The sequence below is a fragment of the Hemiscyllium ocellatum genome, chromosome 7, assembly GCF_020745735.1.
Source record: "Hemiscyllium ocellatum isolate sHemOce1 chromosome 7, sHemOce1.pat.X.cur, whole genome shotgun sequence".
NCBI lineage: Eukaryota > Metazoa > Chordata > Chondrichthyes > Orectolobiformes > Hemiscylliidae > Hemiscyllium > Hemiscyllium ocellatum.
Window position 1 is genome coordinate 5,774,836 of NC_083407.1, and position 27,015 is coordinate 5,801,850.

The 27,015-nt window shown below is 48.7% G+C and overlaps 1 protein-coding gene across 2 annotated transcripts in view; it reads left to right on the top strand.

Annotated features, from left to right (window-relative positions):
- Nucleotides 1-1,259: 1,259 nt before the first annotated feature.
- The window catches only part of LOC132817373 (1-phosphatidylinositol 4,5-bisphosphate phosphodiesterase delta-4-like), a 101,699-nt gene continuing 75,943 nt past the window's right edge, over nucleotides 1,260-27,015 (top strand). The window contains exon 1 of one of the 2 annotated variants that reach the window (XM_060827788.1): nucleotides 1,260-1,312. The gene's annotated coding sequence lies outside the window, so the exon portion shown is untranslated. Of the gene's footprint in view, nucleotides 1,313-7,605; nucleotides 7,677-27,015 lie in introns of those variants that run through there. The other variant, XM_060827787.1, reaches the window with a different exon arrangement.

A 27,015-nucleotide genomic window follows, 5' to 3' on the forward strand; every position in this document is an offset into this window, starting at 1 on the left:
TGAATCCAGACTCCACCACCTGCTGTGGCTAGATTCGAACCCGGCTCCCCAGACCATTACCTGGGTTTCTAGATTAACAGTGAAAATATCATGAGGCTATTGCCTCCTCGAACCTCTCTAGTGAGTAACCTGGCTCAAATTTTAATTTATGTCACCCTCTGTTAGACCCCACAACAAGCATAATGGAAGTACCCTTTAATCATCTACAAACCTCACTGTAATTATGTTGAATTTGTCTCAGGAATTGGGGCACATGGCAAGAGGACAGGAAAGTGGATCTAAAGCTATTGTATAGAATATTGCAGCAGCGTGATGGGCTGAGTGGTCTATTTCTTGTGTTTTTTATAACCTGAGCCCTGTCTGTGGTGCCATTCGATAGAAGGGGTGTGGGTGTATTGGAGAGAGTGCAGAGTGATTTACCAGAATGGTTCCAGGGATGAGAAACTTCAGGGACGAGGATAAGTTGAAGACCATGGGATTGTTCTCTCTGGGGAGAAGAAGGCTAAGCGGGAGATGTGCGGGTGAAGCAAGGTGGTGTGAGAAAAATTATTTCACCCAGTGAGTCGTTAGGGTGGGGAATGCACTGCCTTGGAATATGGGGGAGACAGAAAAACTGCAAATGCTGGATATGGGATGAAATGTGGGGAAGGCAGGTTCACTTAAGTCACCTAAGAGGGGCATTGGATGGTTACTTGGATAGAAGTGGTGAGCAAGGATAAGGGGAAATGGCTGGAGAATAGAGCCGGGCTGGATAGGAGAGTTGGTACAGGCTAGATGGGCCAAATGGCCTCCTTCAGCCCTGTATAATTCTGAGATTCTGCAGTAACATTCTGGTGGAGCTGTGCTGCTTTGTGAAGAGGAATCCTCACTGGGACATTATAGGGGGAAGCCATTTGGCTTTGACCCCACCCTCCACACCTGTCCCACCGCCACCCCCAGGCCCACACCCTCGATAGATGAATGTAAATCCTGGCATCGTTTACCACTGCCTGTGAAAGCTGAGGGCACAGCTAAAAGAGGGGACCTTTAAAACTAATCTGCAGTGAACAAATGGAGCTGACTCCTGAGGGAGACGTTGGGAGTGCTTTGTATCGATTTAAATGACATAGATCACTTTCAGAAAATATCATTTTGGGATCCAGTATCTGAGTAATTTGAGACGTGATGTGTGGTGAGTGAAATACAGCTTGAGAGAGAGAGAGAGAGAGAGAGAGAGAGACAGGTGACTTCAGATGTGTATGCTTTCCACAGCTGCCCACCGGGGAACGCCAGTTTCAGATTCTGGGCTGGCCCTGAGAGTCCTTAGTGAAAGGTAACGTCCTTTTGTTTTATGTGTTTCCTACGAGTTTGCTTCTGTGTCTCTTTAGACATGTCTGTGGGGGGTGTCATTGTGGATGTAGACAGGGTCTTCAGTGGATGAAATACAAACTGGAAATGCTGGAAATGCTCAACAGGTCTGGCACCTAAGAGAGAGAGAGAGAGAGCTCACATTTCAGGTAAATGACCTTAGTCATAAATTGGAGGACATTAGAAATTTAACAGATTTTCAATAGACTGACAGATAGATAAACAGGTGTCGGCATAGATAGATAGACAGAGAAAAGATACAAACATAGATAGATAGATAGATAGATAGGTAGATAGATAGATAGATAGATAGATAGATAAATAGATAGGTAGATAGATAGATAGATAGATAGATAGATAGATAGATAGATAGATAGATACAACACAAATGATATTCTGAATCAATTCATAACATTGATAGAAAATTATTAAGATAAACATAAGCTGTAAAATGATCACATTAAATAATTAAATATTAGATAATAATAGCAATGCAGTAATGATTTATGGGAAGATAGTGGTGTTGTGGGAATGTCATTGGATTCAAAACATCCGGCTAATGTCCGGGGAATGTCGATTTGAATCACATCATTGCAGCTGCTAAAATGTAAATTCAATTAATAAATGATGGAATTGGAAGCTCACCTCAGAGAATGTGACCATCGTCAGTTGTAGGAACAAAAACCCATCTGGTTCCCTAATGTCCTTCTGGGAAGGAAACTGTCTTCCTTACCTGGTCTGGCCTTCCCATGTGACTCCAGACCCACAGTTGTCCCTTGGTTACCCTCTGAAATGGTCCAGCAGGATTCTCAGTTCAAGGCCAGTTAGAGATGGGCAGTGAATGTTGGTCTTGTGGAAATCAATGCATTCCCATTGAAAGAATAAAGAAGGAAAATAAAAGGTTTTGAACTTTTCAGACACACATGGAACTGTGGTAAACTGCAAAAGGCAGCTGTCCTTAATTTACAGAATAAAAGGTTGACTATATTCATAGATTCATCTAGCACAGAAAGGGCCCTTCGACCTATCGAGTCTGGATGACAATAACTAACATGAAAAGTGCGCTCAGCCCAATCTCCTGCACTCGTCCCACATCCTTGAAGGTTATGATATTTGAAGGGCTTATCTAAATATGTTTTAAAGGTGAGAAGGTTTCTAGGCTCCACTACCATCCCAGCCGGTTCAACCCAGCTTCCTACCACCCGCTGAGTGAAAATGTTTTATTCCTAAATCCCCTCTGAGTCTTCTGCCCCTTACCCTAAAACTATGCCCTCTTGTGATTTACCCCTCAACTGGGGGAGCAGCTGCTCTCTATTCACTTGGTCCTACCCCTCATAATCTTACACACCTCAATCATGAACCACCTCAGGCCTTTCTGTTCTAAAGAAAAGAATCAAGTCTAGCTCAATTTCTCCCTCCCAGGCCACATCCTGGTGAACCTCCTCTGCACCCCCTCTCGTGTTATCACAATCTTGCTGTAGTGAGGTGTTTAGAATTGTACACAGTATTTCAGCTGTGGCCTAACCAACACTCTGTACAACTCCAACATTACCGCCTTGTTCTTATACTCTATGCCACACTGATGAAAGCAAGTGTCCCACATCCCGTCTTAACTATCCTATTCACATGCTCTGCCAACTTACCCCAAGCTGAAAATGTGTTGCTGGTTAAAGCACAGCAGGTCAGGCAGCATCCAAGGAACAGGAAATTCGACGTTTTGTGAATAGGATAGTTAAGACGGGATGTGGGACACTTGCTTTCATCAGTGTGGCATAGAGTATAAGAACAAGGTGGTAATGTTGGAGTTGTACAGAGTGTTGGTTAGGCCACAGCTGAAATACTGTGTACAGTTCTAAACACCTCACTACAGCAAGATTGTGATAACACGAGAGGGGGTGCAGAGGAGGTTCACCAGGATGTGGGCGGCACGGTGGCACAGTGGTTAGCACTGCTGCCTCACAGCGCCTGTAGACCCGGGTTCAATTCCCGACTCAGGCGACTGACTGTGTGGAGTTTGCACGTTCTCCCCGTGTCTGCGTGGGTTTCCTCCGGGCGCTCCGGTTTCCTCCCACAATCCAAAGATGTGCGGGTCAGGTGAATTGGCCACGCTAAATTGCCCGTAGTGTTAGGTAAGGGGTAAATGTAGGGGTATGGGTGGGTTGCGCTTCGGCGGGTCGGTGTGGACTTGTTGGGCCGAAGGGCCTGTTTCCAAACTGTAAGTCTAATCTAAGTCTAGTCTAATCTGACCTGCTGTGCTTTAACCAGCAACACATTTTCAGCTCTGATCTCCAGCATCTGCAGACCTCACTTTTTACTCAACTTACCCCAAGGTCCTTCTGTTCCTCGAAGCTACTCAGTTTCCTGTCGTTCATTAAATACTCCTTCATCTCGTTTCTGTTGCTGAAGTGAATAACCTTGTGCTTATCAGGGTTAAATTCCAGCTGCCATTGGCCTGCCTATCTGACCAACCCATCTTTATCTTCCTATAAACTACAACCATCTTCTTCACCATTACCTTGGTGTCATCTGCAAATTTATTCAATGTTCCCCACCTTTTCATCTATATCATGTATATATACATAACAAATAATAAAGCTCTCCCAATACTGATCCTTGTGGTACACTGCTAGACACCAGCCTCTAGTCACACAAATAGCCTTCTACCACTACCCTTTGTGTTGTGTTATTAAGCCACTTTCTGATCCATCTCGCCAAGTTTCCCTCAATTCTATGTTCTTTAACCTTCTCAATCAGTCTCCCACAGGCGCCCATGCCAAACGTTTTGCTAAAGTCCATATAAACTACATCAACTCAACTTCCCTCATCCACACACTTGATCACGTTTTCAAACAAAATTCTCACAAATGTGTTAGACAGGACCTCCCTCAGACAAAGCCATGCCTTTCCAAATGGGTATTAATTCACTCCTTCAGAATTTTCTCCAATAGTTTCCCTAATGTTGATGTGCGACTCACCATCTGTAATTTCCTGGTTCATCGCTACTACCTTTCTTGAAAAGTGGAGCCACATTAGCCATCCTCCAGTCCTCTGACACCTCCCCCATGGCCAGAGAGGAATTAAACATTTCTGTCAGAGTTCCTGCAATTTCCTGCCTCATCTCCCACAGCAGCGTGGGACACAATACATCTGGGCCAGGGGACTGGTCTGTTTTTAAGCCCGACAGAGCCTCCCACACCCCTCCCCATTTCCTCTGGGAAACTGTGTAAGCTGCTCACCATTCTCCTTCTGCCCTGTGGATTTTGAAAAATTAAGTCCCGAAGGTCAGATCATTTTAACATATAAACCCATGGGAGGAGCTAAAGGGAGACTCTACTATGGGCTGGAGGATACTGGATAGGGTTAGAGTTCATTAACGAAAGGGGCGATGGTGTGATGGAAAGGAGAGGGGGCTGATGATGAAGGTTACTCTGGATCAGAGGAAAGGCATGAGACTGACAGAACATAGAGCATAGTACAGTACAGCACAGTACAGACCCTTCGGCCCTCAATGTTATGCCAACCTTTTATCCTACTCTAAGATCAAACTAACCGAGATACCCTACATTTTACTATCATCCATGCATCTATCCAACAGTCGCTTAAATCTCCCTAATGTCTCTGACTCTACTACCACTGCTGACAGTGCATTCCACACCCCCACCACTCCTTGGGTGGCACAGTGGTTAGCGCTGCTGCCTCACAGCGCCAGAGACCCGGGTTCAATTCCAGCCTCGGGTAACTGACTGTGTGGAGTTTGCACGTTCTCCCCGTGTCTGCGTGGGTTTCCTCTGGGTGTTCCGGTTTCCTCCCACAGTCCAAAGATGTGCAGGTTAGGTGAATTGGCCATGCTAAATTGTCTGTAGTGTTAAGTGAAGGGGTATATGTAGGGGAATGGGTCTGGGTGGGTTGCTCTTCAGAGGGTTGGTGTGGACTTGTTGGGCTGAAGGGCCTGTTTCCACACTGTAGGGAATCTAACCTAAAAGCCTGCCTCTGATCTCCTCTAAACCTTCCTACAATCACCTTAAAATGATGCCCCCTGTGATGGACATTCCTGCCCTGGCTATCCACTGTCCTTCTGAAACCTGTTTCTATGTCCATTATTGGTTTGGAGGGGAAGGAGGGGTCAGTGGCTGGAGGAGGCTTCACTCTGTCCTGCCTGCCCACTCTGTTCTGTGCTTTTTGTCAGTACCCACTGGCTGTGAGCAGAAGGGAGGAGTATCCACCTCCTAAACCACAAGACCTAGCCCATTTCACTCCCTCAGTGGCGCTAGGTAAATTCAAACTCCATTCATTGTAGGCAGCGAGTGCTCTGGGGATAGAGGTGACATGAGGGGATCTGGTGATGAGCGTCAGCTGTGACGCCTCATGCAGTTGCATAGCTTGACTGTTGAGGTCTCCAATGTGTGAACCCACAGCCACTTGACAGGGGGGCACTAAGGGGCTGCTGACATCTGTGTAACGGGAAAGAGAGGAACAGGGTGAGGAAACACACAGTAGATCTGCGGGAGATGGAATGGTTACCACTCGGAGCAGGGAAAGTTCACAGGAGGTTTAACGGAGAGACCTCTCAGGGAAAGGATCTGATGGAGTAACATCAAAACTGAGGAAGGGGGTGTCCATAACTAAAGAAGACGGGTTTATAAAGAATTGCTGAAGACCCAGAGAGGGAGATAAGAACATTCTTTACTCAGTGAGTTGTTGTGATCTGAAAGAGAGGCTGGAACAGATTTAATCAGAATTTCCTAAATGGAATTGGAGAAATATTCAAAAAGAAACCATTGACAGGGGGTCAGGGGGTGGGGAATAGCAGGGGGTGGGGGAATAGCAGGGGGTGGGGGAGATAGCAGGGTGTGGGGGATAGCAGGGGGTGGGGGGATAGCAGGGTGTGGGGGAATAGCAGGGTGTGGGGGGATAGCAGGGGGTGGGGGGATAGCGGGGGTGGGGGGGATAGCAGGGTGTGGGGGGATAGCAGGGGGTGGGGGGGATAGCAGGGGGTGGGGGGGATAGCAGGGGGTGGGGAATAGCAGGGTATGGGGGATAGCGGGGGTGGGAGGGATAGCAGGGTGTGGGGGGATAGCAGGGGGTGGGGAATAGCAGGGTTGGGGGATAGCAGGGTGTGGGGGGAATAGCAGGGGGTGGGGGGATAGCAGGGGGTGGGGGGATAGCAGGGTGTGGGGGGGATAGCAGGGGGTGGGGGGATAGCAGGGTGTGGGGGGATAGCAGGGGGTGGGGGGATAGCAGGGTGTGGGGGGAATAGCAGGGTGTGGGGGATAGCAGGGTATGGGGGGATAGCAGGGGGTGGTGGGGATAGCAGGGTGTGGGGGGATAGCAGGGTGTGGGGGGATAGCAGGATGTAGGGGGATAGCAGGGTATGGGGGGATAGCAGGGGGTGGTGGGGATAGCAGGGTGTGGGGGGATAGCAGGGTGTAGGGGGATAGCAGGGTATGGGGGGATAGCAGGGTGTGGGGGGATAGCAGGGTGTAGGGGGATAGCAGGGGGTGGGGGGGATAGCAGGGGGTGGGGGGATAGCAGGGTATGGGGGGGATAGCAGGGGGTGGGGGGATAGCAGGGTATGGGGGGATAGCAGGGGGTGGGGGGATAGCAGGGTGTGGGGGGATAGCAGGGTGTAGGGGGATAGCAAGGTGTGGGGGATAGCAGGGTATGGGGGGATAGCAGGGTGTGGGGGGAATAGCAGGGGGTGGGGGGATAGCAGGGTGTGGGGGGATAGCAGGGTGTAGGGGGATAGCAGGGTGTGGGGGATAGCAGGGTATGGGGGGATAGCAGGGTGTGGGGGGAATAGCAGGGGGTGGGGGGATAGCAGGGTATGGGGGGGATAGCAGGGGGTGGGGGGATAGCAGGGTATGGTGGGATAGCAGGGGGTGGGGGGATAGCAGGGTGTGGGGGGATAGCAGGGTGTAGGGGGATAGCAAGGGTTGGGGGAAACACCAGGAGGTTGGGGGAATGTAGTAGAGGGTGAGGAACTAACTGGAGAGATCCTTCAAAGTGCTGGAACAGCCAAGATGGGCTGAATGGTTTCCTAGAATTCTCAATTAAATATGCACAATGTAGGTTCTGGCAACCGAGTAGAATATACCTCATTAAAAATGCAAGATTAGCACTTGTTCTTATTATTGCACTCGGACTCCTGGTAGAAGTCAGTGCTGACAGTATCGCTTTAAGGCAGTGACCCAGACTCCCTGCTGATCAGTTTTCTTCAGTTAGCTCAGCAGGTCAACACGGGATTGAGAGGGATGCAGCACATACACGGCCAACCACTCCCAGTATCCTGAAGGACAACTCCCTTTCTCACTGCAGTGCACACTGCCCTGGTGAGTTCACTGCCTGTCTTTACTGTCTGCTATGTATTATTCACTAGGCTCTGTGAGTGAGAGTCTGGATCAAAGTGTGTCACTGTGAGAGTGTGTTTCAGAGTATGTGTGTGTGTGTGCACGAGTGTGAGTGTATGTCTGAGAGAGAGTGTGTTTGTGTGTGTGTGAGTGTGTTCGCGAGTGAGAGTGTGTGTGTGTATCGGAGAGTGTGCATGTGTTTGTGTGCCAGTGTATTTCAGTGTGTCTGAGAGAGTGTGTTTGTGTGTGTGAGTGTGTCTGAGTGTGTTCGCGAGTGAGAGTGTGTATGCGTCTGAGAGACTGTGTGTGCGTGTGTCAATGTGTCAGTCTATTTCAGTGTGTCTGAGAAAGTGTGTTTGTGTGTGAGAGAGTGTGTCTGAGTGTGCGCGCGAGTGAGAGTGTGTGTGTGTGTCTGAGAGAGAGTGTGTGTGCGTGAGTGTGTCTGAGTGTGTTCACGAGTGAGTGTGTGTCTGAGAGAGAGTGTGTGTGTGTGAGTGTGTCTGAGTGTGTGCGTGAGTGAGAGTGTGTGTGGATCGGAGAGACTGTGTGTGCATGTGTTTGTGTGTCAGTGTATTTCAGTGTGTCTGAGAGAGTGTGTTTGTGTGTGTGTGTGTTCGTGAGTGAGAGTGTGTGTGTGTCTGAGAGACTGTGTGTGCGTGTGTCAGTGTATTTCAGTGTGTCTGAGAAAGTGTGTTTGTGTGTGTGAGAGTGTGTTTGAGTGTGCGCGCGGGTGTGAGTGTGTGTGTCAGTGTGTCAGTGTATTTCAGTGTGTCTGAGAGAGTGTGTTTGTGTGTGTTGAGAGTGCGTCTGAGTGTGCGCGCGGGTGTGAGTGTGTGTGTGAGTGTGTGTGTGTAGGGGAGTGCCCTGATGTTCACTATCTGTGTCCTTTCTAACAAGTGTTGGTGACACTTTGCAATGAGGTGATGAAGCATGTTGTCTGTGAACATGTTGAAGTGTGTCCAGGAGAGATCGGCCTGGCCTGATGATGAATTACCAAGCGAGGCCATTGAGAATATCCCGTACAGTGTTTGCATATTGTCCAGGGATAACGCAGAAGGAGTTGGTGGGGGGGGGGGTGGTTTGTTGATTGTCGATGAGTTAATGACTTGCGCAGAGTACCAAGAGATAGCCGCACTGCTGCATCCATCACTACCCGGGACAGTCACATTACCGAGCAGCATTGTAAGAGTTAATCCACATCCCACTCCTTTCCCAAAGGTTCCCGTCCTGGTAGGGAGTCACCTATACAGGCAGCATTACTGTCAGTGAAGAGAAACTGCTAACTCTCACACTCCATTAGAGACATAACAGCTGCAGGTGATGTGCAAAGTGGACAGGCAGGAGGCTGGAAGATTACAGTAGGCCAGGCAGTATCAGGAGGGGCAGAAGATATTGTTTCCTCACCTCCTGATGCTGCCTGACCTGCTGCGCTTTTCCAGCAACACATTTTCAGCTCTGATCTCCAGCATCTGCAGTCCTCACTTTCCCCTGGTATAAAACATTGAGGTTGTTACTGTGGGTGGTAGCTATGATGGTGATGTTAGTTATGGAGTTCTACAGCATGGAGACAGGCCCTTCAGCCCATCAAGGCTTACTGTGTTCTTCCAGCCTCCTGCCTCTCACACTCCGGAACTTAAAATGTGGAATTTTCTTTTTAATTCACTCATGGGATTTGGCCATCGCTGACTGGATCAGCATTTATTCCCCGTTCCTAGTTACCCCTTGAGAAGGTGGGGGTGAGGTGCCTTCTTGAACCGCTGCAGTCCATGTGCTGTGGGTAGACCCACAATGTCCCTTAGGGAGGGAATTCCAGGATTCTGACCCAGCAACACTGAAGGAACGGCGATATATTTCCAAGTCAGGATGGTGAGGGGCTCGGAGGGGAACTTGCAGGGGGTGGTGTTCCCATGTATCTGCTGCCCTTGTCCTTCTGGATGGAAGTGAATGTGGGTTTGGAAGGTGCTGTCTGAGGATATTTGGTGAATTTCAACAGTTCATGTTGTAGATAGTGCACACTGCTGCTACTGAGCGTTGTTTTGGAGGGAGTGGGTGTTTGTGGATGTGGTGCTAATCAAACGGTTGCTTTGCCCTGGATGGTGTGGAGCTTCTTGCCTGTTGTTGCAGCTGCCCCCATCCAGGGCAAGTGGGGAATATTCCCTCACACTCCTGACTTGTGCCTTGTAGAGGATTTGGGAAGTCAGGAAGGGAGTTACTCACCACAGTGTTCCTAGCCTCTGACCTGCTCCTGTAGTCACTGTGTTTATGTGTTGAGTCCAGTTCAGTTTCTGGTCAATGGTAATCCCCAGGATGTTGATAGTGGGGGAGTCAGTGATGGTAAAGCCACCGAATGTCATGGGATGGTGATTAGATTGTCTCTTATTAGTGTTGGTCATAGCCTGGCATTTGTGTGGCACAAATGTTATTTGCCACTTGTCAGCCCAAGCCTGGATATTGTCCAGTTCTTGTTGCATTTGAACATGGACTGCTTCGGTATCTGAGGAATCATGAATGGTGCTGCAGGTTATGCAATCATCGGTGAACATCCCTATTTCTGACCTTATGATGGAGGGAAGGTCATTGATGAAGCAGCTGAAGATGGTTGGCCCTAGGACACTCCCCTGAGGAGCTCCTGCGGAGATGTCCTGGAGCTGAGATGACTGACTGCCAACAACCATGACCATCTCCCTGTGATCCAGGTATGACTAACCAGCAGAGAGTTTGTCCCCAATACCCATTGATTCCAGTTTAGCCAGTGCTCCTTGATGCCACACTCGGTCGAATGCAGCCTTGATGTCAAGGGCTGTCCCTCTCCCCTCCCCTCTGGAATTCAGCTGTTTTGTCCATGTTTAACCCAAGGCTGTAATGGGGTCAGGAGCTGAGTGACCCTGGGGGATCCCAAACTGGGCGTCACTGAGCAGGTTATTGCTGAGCAGGTGCTGCTTGATAACACTACTGATGTCACCTTCCATCACGTTACTGATGATCGAGAGTAGACTGATGGGGCGGGAATTGGTTGGATTTGTTCTGCTTTTTATGTACAGGACATACCTGGGCAATTTTCCACATTGTCGGGTAGATGCCAGTGTTGTAACTGGACTGGAACAGCTTGGCGAGGGGAGAGGCAAGTTCTGGAGCACACATCTTCAGTACTATTGCTGGAATGTTGTCAGGGTCCGTAGCCTTTACAGTATCCAGTGCCTCTAACTGTTTCTTGATATCACAGAGTGAATCGAATTGGCTGAATACTGGTATCTGTGATGCTGGGGACTGCTGGAGGGGGTTGAGATGGATCATCCACTCTGGTTTTGCAGAAGCTGAAGATTACTGCAAAAGCTTCTGCTTTATCTTTTGCCCTGATGTGCTGGGCTCTTCCATCATTGAGGATAGGGATGTTTGTAAAGCCTCTTCCTCCAGTGAGTTGTTTAATTGTCCACCACCATTCACAACTGGATGTGGCAGGACTGCAGAGTTTAGATCTGATCCATTGGTTGTGGGATCGCTTAGTTCTGTCTGTCATTGGCTGCTTATGCTGTTTGGCAAGTAGTCCTGTTTGGTGGCTTCACCAGGTTGGCACCTCATCTTCAGGTCTGCCTGGTGCTGCTCCTGGCATGCCCTCCTACACCGTCCATTGAACCAGGGGTGATCCCCTGGCCTGATGGTAATGGGTGATGGGGGAATGCAGGACCATGAGGTTCCAGATTGTGAAAATAGTTCTTTGAAACATGCATTCCATGCAGACAGGATGGTTAAGATGGTGTCTAGCCCACTGAAGAAGGGCTTATGCCCGAAACATCGATTCTCCTGCTCCTTGGATGCTGCCTGACCTGCTGTGCTTTTCCAGCAACACATTTTCAGCTCTAGCCCACTGGCCTACATTGCTCAATCCTTTAGTATAGGAGTTCGGGATGTCATGTTGAGGTTGTACAGGACATTGGTGAGGCCTCTCCTGGAATACTGTGTCCAGTTCTGGTCGCCCAGTTATAGGAAGGAGATTATTAAACTGGAGAGGGTTCAGAAAAGATTTATCAGGATTTATCAGGATGTTGCTGGGAGTGGAGGGTTCGAGTTATCAGGAGAGGTTGAGATGTTTTTTCCTGGAGCGTCAGAGGCTGAGGAGTGACATTATAGAGGTTTATAAAATCATGAGGGGCATGGATAGAGTAAATAGCAAAGGTCTTTTCCTTGGACTGGGCGAGTCCAAAAGTAAGGGGCATATTTTCAAGGTGTGAGGAGAAAGATTTGTAAACGACATGAGGGGCAACATTTTTCCGCAGAGGGTGGTCAGTGTGTGGAGTGAACGTCCCGAGGGAATGGTGGATGTGGGGGCAATTGTAATATTTAAAAGAGATTTGGAAAGGTTCATGAGTAGGAAAAGTTTGGAGGGAGATTGGCCAGGAGCAGGCAGGTGGGGCTAGTTTAGTTTGGGATTATGGTCAGTATGGACTGGATGGACCAAAGGGTCTGTTTCCCTGCTGTATGATGCTATATAGGACTTTTCCCAGCTACCAGCTATTTCATTGAAACACAGAAAATAGAAGCAGGAGTAGGCCATTTGGCCCCTCAGTCTGTTTTTGTTAGATTCCCTGCAGTGTGGAAACAGGCCCTTCAGCCCAACAAGTCCACACCGACCCGCCGAAGAGCAACCCACCCAGACCCATTCCCCTATACCTAACACTACGGGCAATTGAGCATGGCCAATTCACCCTGACCTGCACATTTTTGGACTGTGGGAGGAAACCGGAGCACCCGGAGGAAACCCACACAGACACAGGGAGCACGTGCAAACTCCACACAGTCAGTTGCCCGAGGTGGGAATTGAACCCGGGCCTCTGGCGCTGTGAGGCAGCAGTGCTAACCACTGAGCCACTGTGCCGCCGTAATTCAATATGATCATGGCTGATCATCCACCTCAGTCCCCTGTTCCCACTTTCTCCCCTGTACCCTTTGATCCCTTTAGCCCTAAGAACTATATCTCATTCCTTCTAGAAAATATCCAATGTTTTGGCCTCAACCGTTTTCTGTGACAGAGGATTCCCCAGGCTCCCCACTCTCTGGGGGAGGACATTTCTCTTCATCTCAGCCCAAAATTGCCCACCCCGTATCCTTAGACTGTGACCCCACCTGGTTCAGGACTCCCTGGTCATCAGGAACACCCTTCCTGTGTTTACCCTGTCTATTTCCTGTTAGAGTTTTATAGGTTTCTATGAGATCTCCCTCATTTTTCCAAACCCCAGTGAGTATCACCCTAACTGACCCAGTCAGTCTCAAGGATCAGTCTGGTCTCAAAGTGGATCTGAGCCAGTTTTGAAGAGTGGACACTGTGATAATGTGGGAGACACACGTGACCCCACACTTTAACAGTGAGATGATGACAAAATAATCTGTAATTGCGATGTTGCTTGAGGGTTTGGAATTTGGAAGGACACTGGAGATAACAGGAAATAAAGCAAAATACTGTGGATGTTGGAAAACTGAAATAAACCAGAGAATGCTGGAGAAACTCAGCAGGCCTGGCTGCCTCTGTGGAGAGAGAGAAACACTGTTAATGTTTTGACTCTGGTATGTTTTGTAATAGTTCTGTCCGATGACTGAGTTTAGTTGAGAAACGGGGTTACTGGACTCAAAATGTGAACTCTGTTTCTCTCTCCACTGACGCTGCCTGACCTGCTGAGTTTCTCCAGCATGTTTCTCTCAGAGGGTTAGATAGGGTGGACAGGGAGAGCCTTTTTCCAAGTATGGTGATGGCGAACACGAGGGGGCATAGCTTTAAATTGAGGGGTGATAGATATAGGACAGATGTCAGAGGGAGTTTCTTTACTCAGAGAGTAGTAAGGGTATGGAATGTTTTGCCTGCAACGGTAGTAGATTCACCAACTTTAAGTACATTTAAGTCGTCATTGGACAAGCATATGGACGTACATGGAATAGTGTAAGTTAGATGGGCTTCAGGTTGGTATGACAGGTCGGCGCAACATCGAGGGCTGAAGGGCCTGGACTGCACTGTAATGTTCTATGTTCTATGTTCTGTTTTTGTGCCACATCAATGACCTTCCCTCCATCGTAAGGTCAGAAGTGGGATATTCGCTAATTATTGCACAATATTTCGCACCATTCGCCACTCCTCAGATACCGAAACAGTCCGTGTTTAAATGCAACAAGAACCGGACAATATCCAGGCTTGGGCTGACAAGTGGCAAGTAACATTTGCACCACACAAATGCCAGGCTGTGACTCATCTTATAAATATAAGAATGGGTGGCACGATGGCACAGTGGTTAGCACTGCTGCCTCACAGCGCCAGAGACCCGTGTTCAATTCCCGACACAGGCAACTGTCTGTATGGTTTGTACATTCTCCCCGTGTCTGTGTGGGTTTCCTCCGGGTGCTCCGGTATCCTCCAACAGTCCAAAGATGTGCAGCTTAGGTGAATTTGCCATGCTAAATTGTCCCCGTAGTGTTAGGTGAAGGGATAAATGTAGGGGAGTGGGTCTGGGTGGGTTGCTCTTCGGCGGGTCGGTGTAGACCTGTTGGGCTGAAGGGCCTGTTTCCACACTGTAAGGAATCTGATCTAACAGGTCAGAGGTTTGGAATCCTGCAGCAAATAATTCACTTCCTGTCTCCCCAAAGCCTGTCAACCATCAACAAGGCACAAGTCCGGAGTGTGATGGAATACTCCCCACTTGCCCTGGATGGGGGCAGTTCCAACAACACTCAAGGAGCTCCACACCATCCAGGACAAAGCAGCCGCTTGATTGGAACCACATCCACAAACACCCACTCCCTCCCCCACCCACACTCAGTAACAGCAGTGTGTACCATCCCCTCCCTCCCCCACCCACACTCCGTAGCAGCAATGTGTACCATCTACAAGATGCTCTGCAGGAATTCACCAAGGACCCTCAGACAGCACCTTCCAAACCCACACCCACTTCCATCCAGAAGGACAAGGGCAGCAGATCCATGGGAACACCACCCCCTGCAAGTTCCCCTCCGAGCCCCTCACCATCCTGACTTGGAAATATATCACCGTTCCTTCACTGTCACTGGGTCAGAATCCTGGAATTCCCTCCCTAAGGGCATTGTGGGTCAACCCACAGCACATGGACTGCAGCGGTTCAAGAAGGCAGCTCAGCCCCACCTTCTCAAGGGGTAAATAAACAAGGGAAATAAATACTGGCCCAGGCAGCAACGTCAATGCCCCGAGAGTGAATATATTAAGTCATGTCCTGCAGAATTATTAATGTTTTCCCTTCTGGGATGAATTTAAAAAGCTTATCGACCAACTGCAACCCTCCCTCCATTTGCTTTGTGTAGTCTGGCTCTGACACACTTGTGTGCATTACCAGTGTGTTGTTTAGGTTAGATTCAATACAGCGTGGAAACAGGCCATTCAGCCCAACAAGTCCACACCAACCCTCCAAAGAGTAACACACCCGAACCCATTTCCTCTGACTAATGCAGCTAACACAACAGGCAATTTCCCATGGTCAATTCACCTGACCTGCACGTCTTTGGACTGTGGGAGGAAACTGGAGCACCCGGAGGAAACCCACACAGACACGGGGAGAATGTGCAAACTCCACATGGACAGTCACCCGAGGCTGAGAATCGAACCCTGTTGCAGTGAAGCAGCAGTGCTAACCACTGAGCCACTGTGCCGCCCATGGTGTTGTGTTGGCCACAGCTTGAGAACAGCAAGCCTTGAACACCCCTGCACTGCAGGTAAAATTAGAATGTGATCTGTCACTCTTACTGATGCCAGCACTCCATTTCTAATGGGAACCAAGAGAAAAGAATTTCAATAAACCTGCAAAGCCCAGAGTCTCAGAATTGACAGTTGAACCATGAACCTGAGGGTCCCTCCGAGGGTCAGGAGGGTTAAAGGGAACTTGAGAAAAAGATTTTTTCACACAGTGAGTGGAAGATGATTGAAGCGCTCTTCCTGAAATTGTGGTAGTGTTGGAAACCCTCACAACCTTGCAGATGTATTCAGATGAACACCTGAAACACCACAGCATCCAATACTACAGGCCAAGTGTTGGAAATTGGAGTGAGGGTGGATTGGTGCTATTTTTCATTCCTTCACAGAATGTGGGTATTATAGCTAGACCAGCATTTATTGCACATCCCTAATTACCCAGAGGGCAGTTCAGAGCCAACCATGTGGCTGTGGGTCTGGAGTATCGTGTAGGCCAGATCAGGTAAGGATGGCAGTTTCCTTCCCTAAAGGACATTAGTGACTCAGCTGGGGTTTTCCAACAATTAAGAATGGATTCATGATCATCATTAGGTTCCTAATCCCAGTTTTTTTTATTGGATTCACGTTCCACCATCTGCTGTGCTGGGATTCAAACCTGTGTCCCAAGAACATTGCCTGGGTCTCTGGATTAGTAATTCAGTGATAATACCACTAGGCCGTCATTGACATGATGGGCTGAAGGGCCTGTCTCCATGTTGTAGAACTCCATAACTAACATCAACATCATTGTTACTAACCAAAGTAACAACCTCAATGTTTTACCAGGAGAAAGTGAGGACTGCAGATGCTGGAGATCAGAGCTGAAAATGTGTTGCTGGAAAAGCGCAGCAGGTCAGGCAGCATCCAAGGAGCAGGAGAATCGACGTTTCGGGCATAAGCCCTTCATCAGAAACAACCTAGTTGATTTTAACCATTCCTGAAGAAGGGCTTATGCCCAAAACGTCGATTCTCCTGCTCCTTGGATGCTGCCTGACCTGCTGCACTTTTCCAGCAATACATTTTTCAGCTCAATGTTTTACTGTTTACTGTTACATAGAACCAGAGACTTTTCCCATTTTTGTTCTATTTTATGAACTCACTTCTTATTGCTTACCTGCATTATTGCAAGGTACCTCCTTGTTGCATTTAGTAACTCCATCCTTTGTTAATCAGATTCCCTAGTCCACACTGACCCTCAGAAGAGTAACCCACCCAGACCCATTCCCATTATTTACCCCTGAATAATGCACCTAACACTATGGGCAATTTAGCATGGCCAAGTTACCTCATCTGCACCTCTTTGGACTGTGGGAGGAAACCAGAGCACCTGGAGGAAACCCACGCAGACACGGGGAGAATGTGCAAACTCCACACAGACAGTCACCCGAGGCTGGAATCGAACCTGGGGCCCTGGTGCTGTGAGGCAGCAGTGCTAACCACTGAGCCACCGTGCCACCTGATTTTTTAATATTCATTCACAGGATGAGGACTGGGCCAGTATTAGTTGCCCATCCCTAATTACCCAGAGGGCAGCGAGGAGTCACCCACATTGCTGTGGGTCTGGAGTCACATGTAGGCCAGACCAGGTAAGGGTGGCAGATTCTTTCCTGAAAGGTTATTAGTGACCCTGATGGAATTTTCCGACAATCACCAATGGATTCATGGTCATCGTTAGACTCTCAATTCCAGAGTAGCATCAAATCCGAATTCCACCATCTGCCTTGGTGAAATTCGTGCCCAGATTCCAGGCACCTTACCTGGATCTCTGGATGATGCCAGAGATAACTCCAGGGTGCTACTATCACCTTTTAGAGCAGGTGTTTGTGTGGCTCTGGGAGAAAGATATTAAACAGGGAGGGATCCTTTGTAAATGAACCTTGTTAGACCCCAGCAGGTGGAGAAGGTGGATAAAGGAAGAAACCAGTTCGTCCTTCCTCACTGGGAGTGTATCAATTTGGGATATCATAAGACCATAAGACCATAAGACATAGGAGTGGAAGTAAGGCCATTCGGCCCATCGAGTCCACTCTGCCATTCAATCATGGCTGATGGGCATTTCAACTCCACTTACCCGCATTCTCCCCGTAGCCCTTAATTCCTTGTGACATCAAGAATCTATCAATCTCTGCCTTGAAGACATTTAGCGTCCCGGCCTCCACTGCACTCTGCGGCAATGAATTCCACAGGCCCACCACTCTCTGGCTGAAGAAATGTCTCCGCATTTCTGTTTTGAATTGACCGCCTCTAATTCTAAGGCTGTGTCCATGGGTCCTAGTCTCCTCACCTAACAGAAAAAAATTTCCTAGCATCCACCCTTTCCAAGCCATGTATTATCTTGTAAGTTTCTATTAAGTCTCCTCTTAATCTTCTAAACTCCAATGAATACAATCCCAGGATCCTCAGCCGTTCCTCATATGTTAGACCAACCATTCCAGGGATCATCTGTTTGAATCTCCGCTGGACACGTTCCAGTGCCAATATGTCCTTCCTGAGGTGTGGGGACCAAAACTGGACACAGTACTCCAAATGGAGCCTAACCAGAGCTTTATAAAGTCTCAGTAGCACAACGGTGCTTTTATATTCCAACCCTTTTGAGATAAGTGACAACATTGCATTCGCTTTCTTAATCATGGACTCAACCTGCATGTTTACCTTGAGAGAATCCTCGACTAGCACTCCCAGATCCCTTTGTACTTTGGCTTTACTAATTTTCTCACCATTTAGAAAGTAGTCTATGCTTTTATTCTTTTTGCCAAAGTGCAAAACCTCGCATTTGCTCACGTTGAATTCCATCAACCATTTCCGGAACCACTCTCCCAAACTGTCTAGATCCTTCTACAGCCTCCCCACCTCCTCAGTACTACCTGCCTGTCCATCTAACTTCGTATCATCTGCAAACTTCGCTAGAATGCCCCCAGTCCCTTCATCCAGATCATTAATATATAATGCGAACAACTGTGGCCCCAACACTGAACCCTGTGGGACACCGCTTGTCACCGGCTGCCATTCCGAAAAAGAACCTTTTATCCCAGCTCTCTGCCTTCTGTCAGACAGCCAATCCCCAATCCATCCCAGTAGGTCACCTCGAACACCATGGGCCCTCACCTTGCTCAGCAGCCTCCCATGTGGCACCTTATCAAAGGCATTTTGGAAGTCTAGATAGACCACATCCACTGGGTTTCCCTGGTCTAACCTAATTGTCACCTCTTCAAAGAATTATCCTGCCCAGAATGTTGACCGTGGACTGGTGAGAGAGTGCAGCACTGTCAGGGGTACTGAGGCCTCATAGGAACATCGCCTGGTCTCTTGGGTACAAAGAGGAGCTCCCAAAGCTGTGTTGGAATGAAGGCAGGCAGCTCTACCCCGGTGTCCTCACCAACATTGATCCCTCCACCCAGCATCACCGCAGCAGCTCCCTGGCTGTTTACTGCCTCACCGGTTAGTGGGATCTTCCTGTGCACAGGGGGTCCGTCACGCAGGTCGAAGAGTGAGTGTGGTTGACAAGCTTGTCATTGGCTTTGAAGCAGTTTGGGATCGCCGTCCTGAGACGTGCAAGGTGCTCTCAAAATGCAGTTTCTGAGCGGATGCGGAGGGAGGTTTACCAGAATGGGATGAGGGATGAGGGAATCCAGCAAAAGGGGAGGGAGCTGGAGATCCTTGTGGCTTCCAGGTGTTCAAAATTATACAACAGTTTTGACGAATTAAGGAGAAACATGATTCCAACGACAGGACAGTAATAGGAACATAGGAACAGTAGTATCACCCTCACCTTGACCTCCTTCCACCTATCCCACCTCCATCGCCCCTCCCCCAAGACCCTCCTCCCTACCTTTAATCCTAACCTGCTTGGCTACTCTCTCTCATTCCTGATGAAGGGCTTATGCTCGAAACGTTGAATTCTCTATTCCTGAGATGCTGCCCGACCTGCTGTGCTTTAACCAGCAACACATTTTCAGCATTCAACCCCTCCAGCCTGTTCCACGATTCAATGAGACCATGGCTGATCTCTGGCCAAGATCCATATACCAGCCTTTGGGCCATATCCACCAATATCTTTCACCCATATCCCCTAATACCTTTGGCCCATATCCCCCAATACCTTTGGCCCATATCCCCTAATACCTATTGGGCCATATCCCCCAATACCTTTGGCCCATATCCCCCAATACCTTTGGCCCATATCCCCCAATACCTTTGGCCTATATCCCCTAATACCTATTGGGCCATATCCCCCAATACCTTTGGCCCATATCCCCCAATACCTTTGGCCCATATCCCCCAATACCTTTGGGCCATATCCCCTAATACCTTTGGCCCATATCCCCTAATACCTATTGGGCCATATCCCCCAATACCTATTGGCCCATATCCCCCAATACCTTTGGGCCATATCCCCCAATACCTTTGGGCCATATCCCCTAATACCTTTGGCCCATATCCCCTAATACCTTTGGGCCATATCCCCCAATACCTTTGGCCCATATCCCCTAATACCTTTGACCCATATCCCCGAATACCTTTGACCCATATCCCCGAATACCTTTGACCCATATCCCCTAATACCTTTGGGCTATATCCCCCAATACCTTTGACCCATATCCCCTAATACCTTTGACCCATATCCCCTAATACCTTTGGGCTATATCCCCCAATACCTTTGACCCATATCCCCTAAAACCTTTGACCCATATCCCCCAATACCTTTGGGCCATATCCCCCAATACCTTTGGCCCATATCCCCTAATACCTTTGGACCATATCCCCCAATACCTTTGACCCATATCCCCCAATACCTTTGGGCCATATCCCCCAATACCTTTGACCCATATCCCCCAATACCTTTGGGCCATATCCCCCAATACCTTTGGGCCATATCCCCCAATACCTTTGGCCCATATCCCCCAATACCTTTGACCCATATCCCCCAATAACTTTGGGCCATATACCCCAATACCTTTGTCCCATATCCCCCAATACCTTTGGGCCATATCCCCCAATACCTTTGACCCATATCCCCCAATACCTTTGGGCCATATCCCCCAATAACTTTGGGCCATATACCCCAATACCTTTGTCCCATATCCCCCAATACCTTTGGGCCATATCCCCCAATACCTTTGACCCATATCCCCCAATACCTTTGGGCCATATCCCCCAATACCTTTGGGCCATATCCCCCAATACCTTTGGCCCATATCCCCCAAAACCTTTGGGCCATATCCCCCAATACCTTTGACCCATATCCCCCAATTCCTTTGGCCCATATCCCCCAATACCTTTGACCCATATCCCCTAATACCTTTGGGCCATATCCCCCAATACCTTTGACCCATATCCCCTAATACCTTTGGCCCATATCCCCAATACCTTTGGGCCATATCTCCCAATACCTTTGGCCCATATCCCCCAATACCTTTGGGCCATATCCCCCAATACCTTTGGGCCATATCCCCTAAGACCTTTGGGCCAGATCCCCCAATACCTTTGGGCCATATCCCCCAATACCTTTGGGCCATATCCCCCAATACCTTTGGCCCATATCCCCTAATACCTTTGGCCCATATCCCCCAATACCTTTGGCCCATATCACCTAATACCTTTGGCATATATCCCCTAATACCTTTGGCCCATATCCCCCAATACCTTTGGGCCATATCCCCCAATACCTTTGACCCATATCCCCCAATACCTTTGGGCCATATCCCCCAATACCTTTGGCCCATATCCCCTAATACCTTTGGGCCATATCCCCCAATACCTTTGGGCCATATCCCCCAATACCTTTGACCCATATCCCCCAATACCTTTGGGCCATATCCCCCAATACCTTTGGGCCATATTCCCCAATACCTTTGGGCCATATACCCCAATACCTTTGGTCCAAATCCCCTAATACCTTTGGCCCATATCACCTAATACCTTTGGCCCATATCCCCCAATACCTTTGGGCCATATCCCCTAATAGCTTTGGGCCATATCCCCTAATAGCTTTGGGCCATATCCCCTAATACCTTTGGGCCATATCCCCCAATACCTTTGGCCCATGTCACCTAATACCTTTGGACCATATCCCCCCAATACCTTTGGCCCATATCCCCCAATATCTTTGACCCATATCCCCCAATACCATTGGCCCATATCCCCCAATAACTTTGGCCCATATCCCCCAATACCTTTGACCCATATCCCCTAATACCTTTGGGCCATATCCCCCAATACCTTTGGGCCATATCCCCCAATACCATTGGCCCATATCCACCAATACCTTTGACCCATATCCCCTAATACCTTTGGGCCCTATCCCCCAATACCTTTGGCCCATATCCCCCAATACCTTTGGCCCATATCCCCCAATACCTTTGGGCCATATCCCCTAATACCTTTGGCCCATATCCCCCAATACCTTTGGGCCATATCCCCTAATAGCTTTGGGCCATATCCCCTAATACCTTTGGGCCATATCCCCCAATACCTTTGGCCCATATCACCTAATACCTTTGGGCCATATCCCCTAATACCTTTGGCCCATATCCCCCAATACCTTGGGCCCATATCCCCCAATACCTTTGGGCCATATCCCCCAATACCTTTGGACCATATCCCCTAATACATTTGGCCAATATCCACCAATACCTTTGGCCCATATCCCCTAATACCTTTGGGCTATATCCCCCAATACCTTTGGACCATATCCCCTAATACCTTTGGCCCATATCCCCCAATACCATTGGCCCATATCCCCCAATACCTTTGACCCATATCCCCCAATACCTTTGGCCCATATCCCCCAATACCTATGGGCCATATCCCCTAATACCTTTGGGCCATATCCCCTAATACCTTTGGCCCATATCCCCTAATACCTTTGGCCCATATCCCCCAATACCTTTGACCCATATCCCCCAATACCTTTGGCCCATATCCCCCAATACCTTTGGACCATATCCCCTAATACCTTTGGCCAATATCCCCCAATACCTTTGGCCCATATCCCCCAATACCTTTGACCCATATCCCCTAATACCTTTGACCCATATCCCCGAATACCTTTGACCCATATCCCCTAATACCTTTGGGCTATATCCCCCAATACCTTTGACCCATATCCCCTAATACCTTTGACCCATATCCCCTAATACCTTTGGGCTATATCCCCCAATACCTTTGACCCATATCCCCTAAAACCTTTGACCCATATCCCCTAATACCTTTGGGCCATATCCCCCAATACCTTTGGGCCATATCCCCCAATACCTTTGACCCATATCCCCTAATACCTTTGGCCCATATCCCCTAATACCTTTGGGCCATATCCCCCAATACCTTTGGCCCATATCCCCTAATACCTTTGGACCATATCCCCCAATACCTTTGACCCATATCCCCCAATACCTTTGGGCCATATCCCCCAATACCTTTGACCCATATCCCCCAATACCTTTGGGCCATATCCCCCAATACCTTTGGGCCATATCCCCCAATACCTTTGACCCATATCCCCCAATAACTTTGGGCCATATACCCCAATACCTTTGTCCCATATCCCCCAATACCTTTGGGCCATATCCCCCAATACCTTTGACCCATATCCCCCAATACCTTTGGGCCATATCCCCCAATACCTTTGGGCCATATCCCCCAATACCTTTGGCCCATATCCCCCAATACCTTTGACCCATATCCCCCAATAACTTTGGGCCATATACCCCAATACCTTTGTCCCATATCCCCCAATACCTTTGGGCCATATCCCCCAATACCTTTGACCCATATCCCCCAATACCTTTGGGCCATATCCCCCAATACCTTTGGGCCATATCCCCCAATACCTTTGGCCCATATCCCCCAAAACCTTTGGGCCATATCCCCCAATACCTTTGACCCATATCCCCCAATTCCTTTGGCCCATATCCCCCAATACCTTTGACCCATATCCCCTAATACCTTTGGGCCATATCCCCCAATACCTTTGGGCCATATCCCCTAATACCTTTGGCCCATATCCCCCAATACCTTTGGGCCATATCTCCCAATACCTTTGGCCCATATCCCCCAATACCTTTGGGCCATATCCCCCAATACCTTTGGGCCATATCCCCTAAGACCTTTGGGCCAGATCCCCCAATACCTTTGGGCCATATCCCCCAATACCTTTGGGCCATATCCCCCAATACCTTTGGCCCATATCCCCTAATACCTTTGGCCCATATCCCCCAATACCTTTGGCCCATATCACCTAATACCTTTGGCATATATCCCCTAATACCTTTGGCCCATATCCCCCAATACCTTTGGGCCATATCCCCCAATACCTTTGGGCCATATCCCCCAATACCTTTGACCCATATCCCCCAATACCTTTGGGCCATATCCCCCAATACCTTTGGCCCATATCCCCTAATACCTTTGGGCCATATCCCCCAATACCTTTGGGCCATATCCCCCAATACCTTTGACCCATATCCCCCAATACCTTTGGGCCATATCCCCCAATACCTTTGGGCCATATTCCCCAATACCTTTGGGCCATATACCCCAATACCTTTGGTCCAAATCCCCTAATACCTTTGGCCCATATCACCTAATACCTTTGGCCCATATCCCCCAATACCTTTGGGCCATATCCCCTAATAGCTTTGGGCCATATCCCCTAATACCTTTGGGCCATATCCCCCAATACCTTTGGCCCATGTCACCTAATACCTTTGACCCATATCCCCCAATACCTTTGACCCATATCCCCCAATACCTTTGGCCCATATCCCCCAATACCATTGGCCCATATCCCCCAATAACTTTGGCCCATATCCCCCAATACCATTGGCCCATATCCACCAATACCTTTGACCCATATCCCCTAATACCTTTGGGCCATATCCCCCAATACCTTTGGCCCATATCCCCCAATACCTTTGGCCCATATCCCCCAATACCTTTGGGCCATATCCCCTAATACCTTTGGCCCATATCCCCCAATACCATTGGCCCATATCCCCCAATAACTTTGGCCCATATCCCCCAATACCATTGGCCCATATCCACCAATACCTTTGACCCATATCCCCTAATACCTTTGGGCCATATCCCCTAATACCTTTGGCCCATATCCCCCAATACCTTTGGGCCATATCCCCTAATAGCTTTGGGCCATATCCCCTAATACCTTTGGGCCATATCCCCCAATACCTTTGGCCCATATCACCTAATACCTTTGGGCCATATCCCCTAATACCTTTGGCCCATATCCCCCAATACCTTGGGCCCATATCCCCCAATACCTTTGGGCCATATCCCCCAATAACTTTGGCCCATATCCCCTAATACCTTTGGGCAATATCCCCCAATAACTTTGGGCCATATCCCCCAATACCTTTGGCCCATATCCCCTAATACCTTTGGACCATATCCCCTAATACATTTGGCCAATATCCCCCAATACCTTTGGCCCATATCCCCTAATACCTTTGGCCCATATCCCCTAATACCTTTGACCCATATCCCCCAATACCATTGGCCCATATCCACCAATACCTTTGACCCATATCCCCCAATACCTTTGGCCCATATCCCCCAATACCTATGGGCCATATCCCCTAATACCTTTGGGCCATATCCCCCAATACCTTTGACCCATATCCCCCAATACCTTTGGCCCATATCCCCTAATACCTTTGGCCCATATCCCCCAATACCTTTGGCCCATATCCCCTAATACCTTTGGCCCATATCCCCCAATACCTTTGACCCATATCCCCCAATACCTTTGACCCATATCCCCCAATACCTTTGACCCATATCCCCTAATACCATTGGCCCATATCCCCTAATACCTTTGACCCATATCCCCTAATACCTTTGGGCCATATCCCCTAATACCTTTGGGCTATATCCCCCAATACCTTTGACCCATATCCCCTAATACCTTTGGGCTATATCCCCCAATACCTTTGACCCATATCCCCCAATACCTTTGACCCATATCCCCCAATACCTTTGGGCCATATCCCCCAATACCTTTGGCCCATATCCCCCAATACCTTTGGCCCATATCCCCTAATACCTTTGGGCCATATCCCCTAATACCTTTGGGCCATATCCCCCAATACCTTTGGCCCATATCCCCCAATACCTTTGACCCATATCCCCCAATACCTTTGGCCCATATCCCCTAATACCTTTGGGCCATATCCCCTAAGACCTTTGGCCCATATCCCCTAATACCTTTGGCCCATATCCCCCAATACCTTTGGGCCATATCCCCTAATACCTTTGGGCCATATCCCCCAATACCTTTGGGCCATATCCCCCAATACCTTTGACCCATATCCCCCAATACCTTTGGGCCATATCCCCCAATACCTTTGGCCCATATACCCCAATACCTTTGGCCCATATCCCCCAATACCTTTGGCCCATATCCCCTAATATCTTTGGCCCATATCCCCTAATACCTTTGGCCCATATCCCCCAATACCTTTAGCCCATATCCCCCAATACCTTTGGCCCATATCCCCCAATACCTTTGCTTAACAGATGGAAATCTACCTCAGATTTAAGATGAACAACTGATCCAGCATCCACTGGTGTTTGTGGACCAGAGTTCCAAGCCTCTCCCACCCCTTTGTGTATCAACGTGCTTCCTCACATCTCGCCAACCGCTGGGACACGGATCTTTGGAGGGAAGCAACAGAGGGAGTGTCGTAACTTGGCGATGTGGGAGGAGCTGCCTGACGGGACGCGGAAAGGAGATTCAACAGAAACTTTCCAAAGGGGGAGATTGGAGCATTGCTGGAAAGGGAGGAATGTGCAGGGCTGTGGGAACCAGCAGTGGGAGTGAGTGAATCCTATTGGATAGTACCTTCCATAGAGTCATAGAGATGTACAGCACGGAAACAGACCCTTCGGTCTAACTTGTTCATGCCAACCAGATATCCTAAATTAATCTAGACCCATTGTACCAGCCTCCACCACATCCTCTGGCAGCTCATTCCATACACGTACCACCCTCTGCGTGAAAAAGTTGCCCCTTAGGTCTCTTTTATATCTTTCCCCTCTCACCCTAAACCTATGCCCTCTAGTTCTGGACTCCCCAACCCCAGGGAAAAGACTTTGCCTATTTATCCTATCCATGCCCCTCATGATTTTATAAACCTCTATAAGGTCACCCCTCAGCCTCCGACGCTCCAGGGAAAACAGCCCCAGCCTGTTCAGCCTCTCCCTATAGCTCAAATCCTCCAACACTGGCAACATCCTTGTAAATATTTTCTGAACCCTTTCAGGTTTCACAATATCCTCCCTACCGCAGGGAGACCAGAATTGCAAGCAATATTCCAAAAGTGGCCTAACCAACATCCTATACAGTTGCCCGAGGGTGGAAGCGTATCTGGGTCCATGGCGCAGTGAGGCGTTAGTGTAAGGCACAGTGCTGCCCAATAGAGGATTGAGAAGTCTTTAGAAACCATCGGATCACAGAAAGAGAAATAAAGTGGGAGGAGGTGAAATATGAGAGTCAGCTAACTAGTAATATGAAAGAAGGTTGCTCGAATTTTGTTTGGTGTCTGAAATGTAAGACAGAGGCAAGAG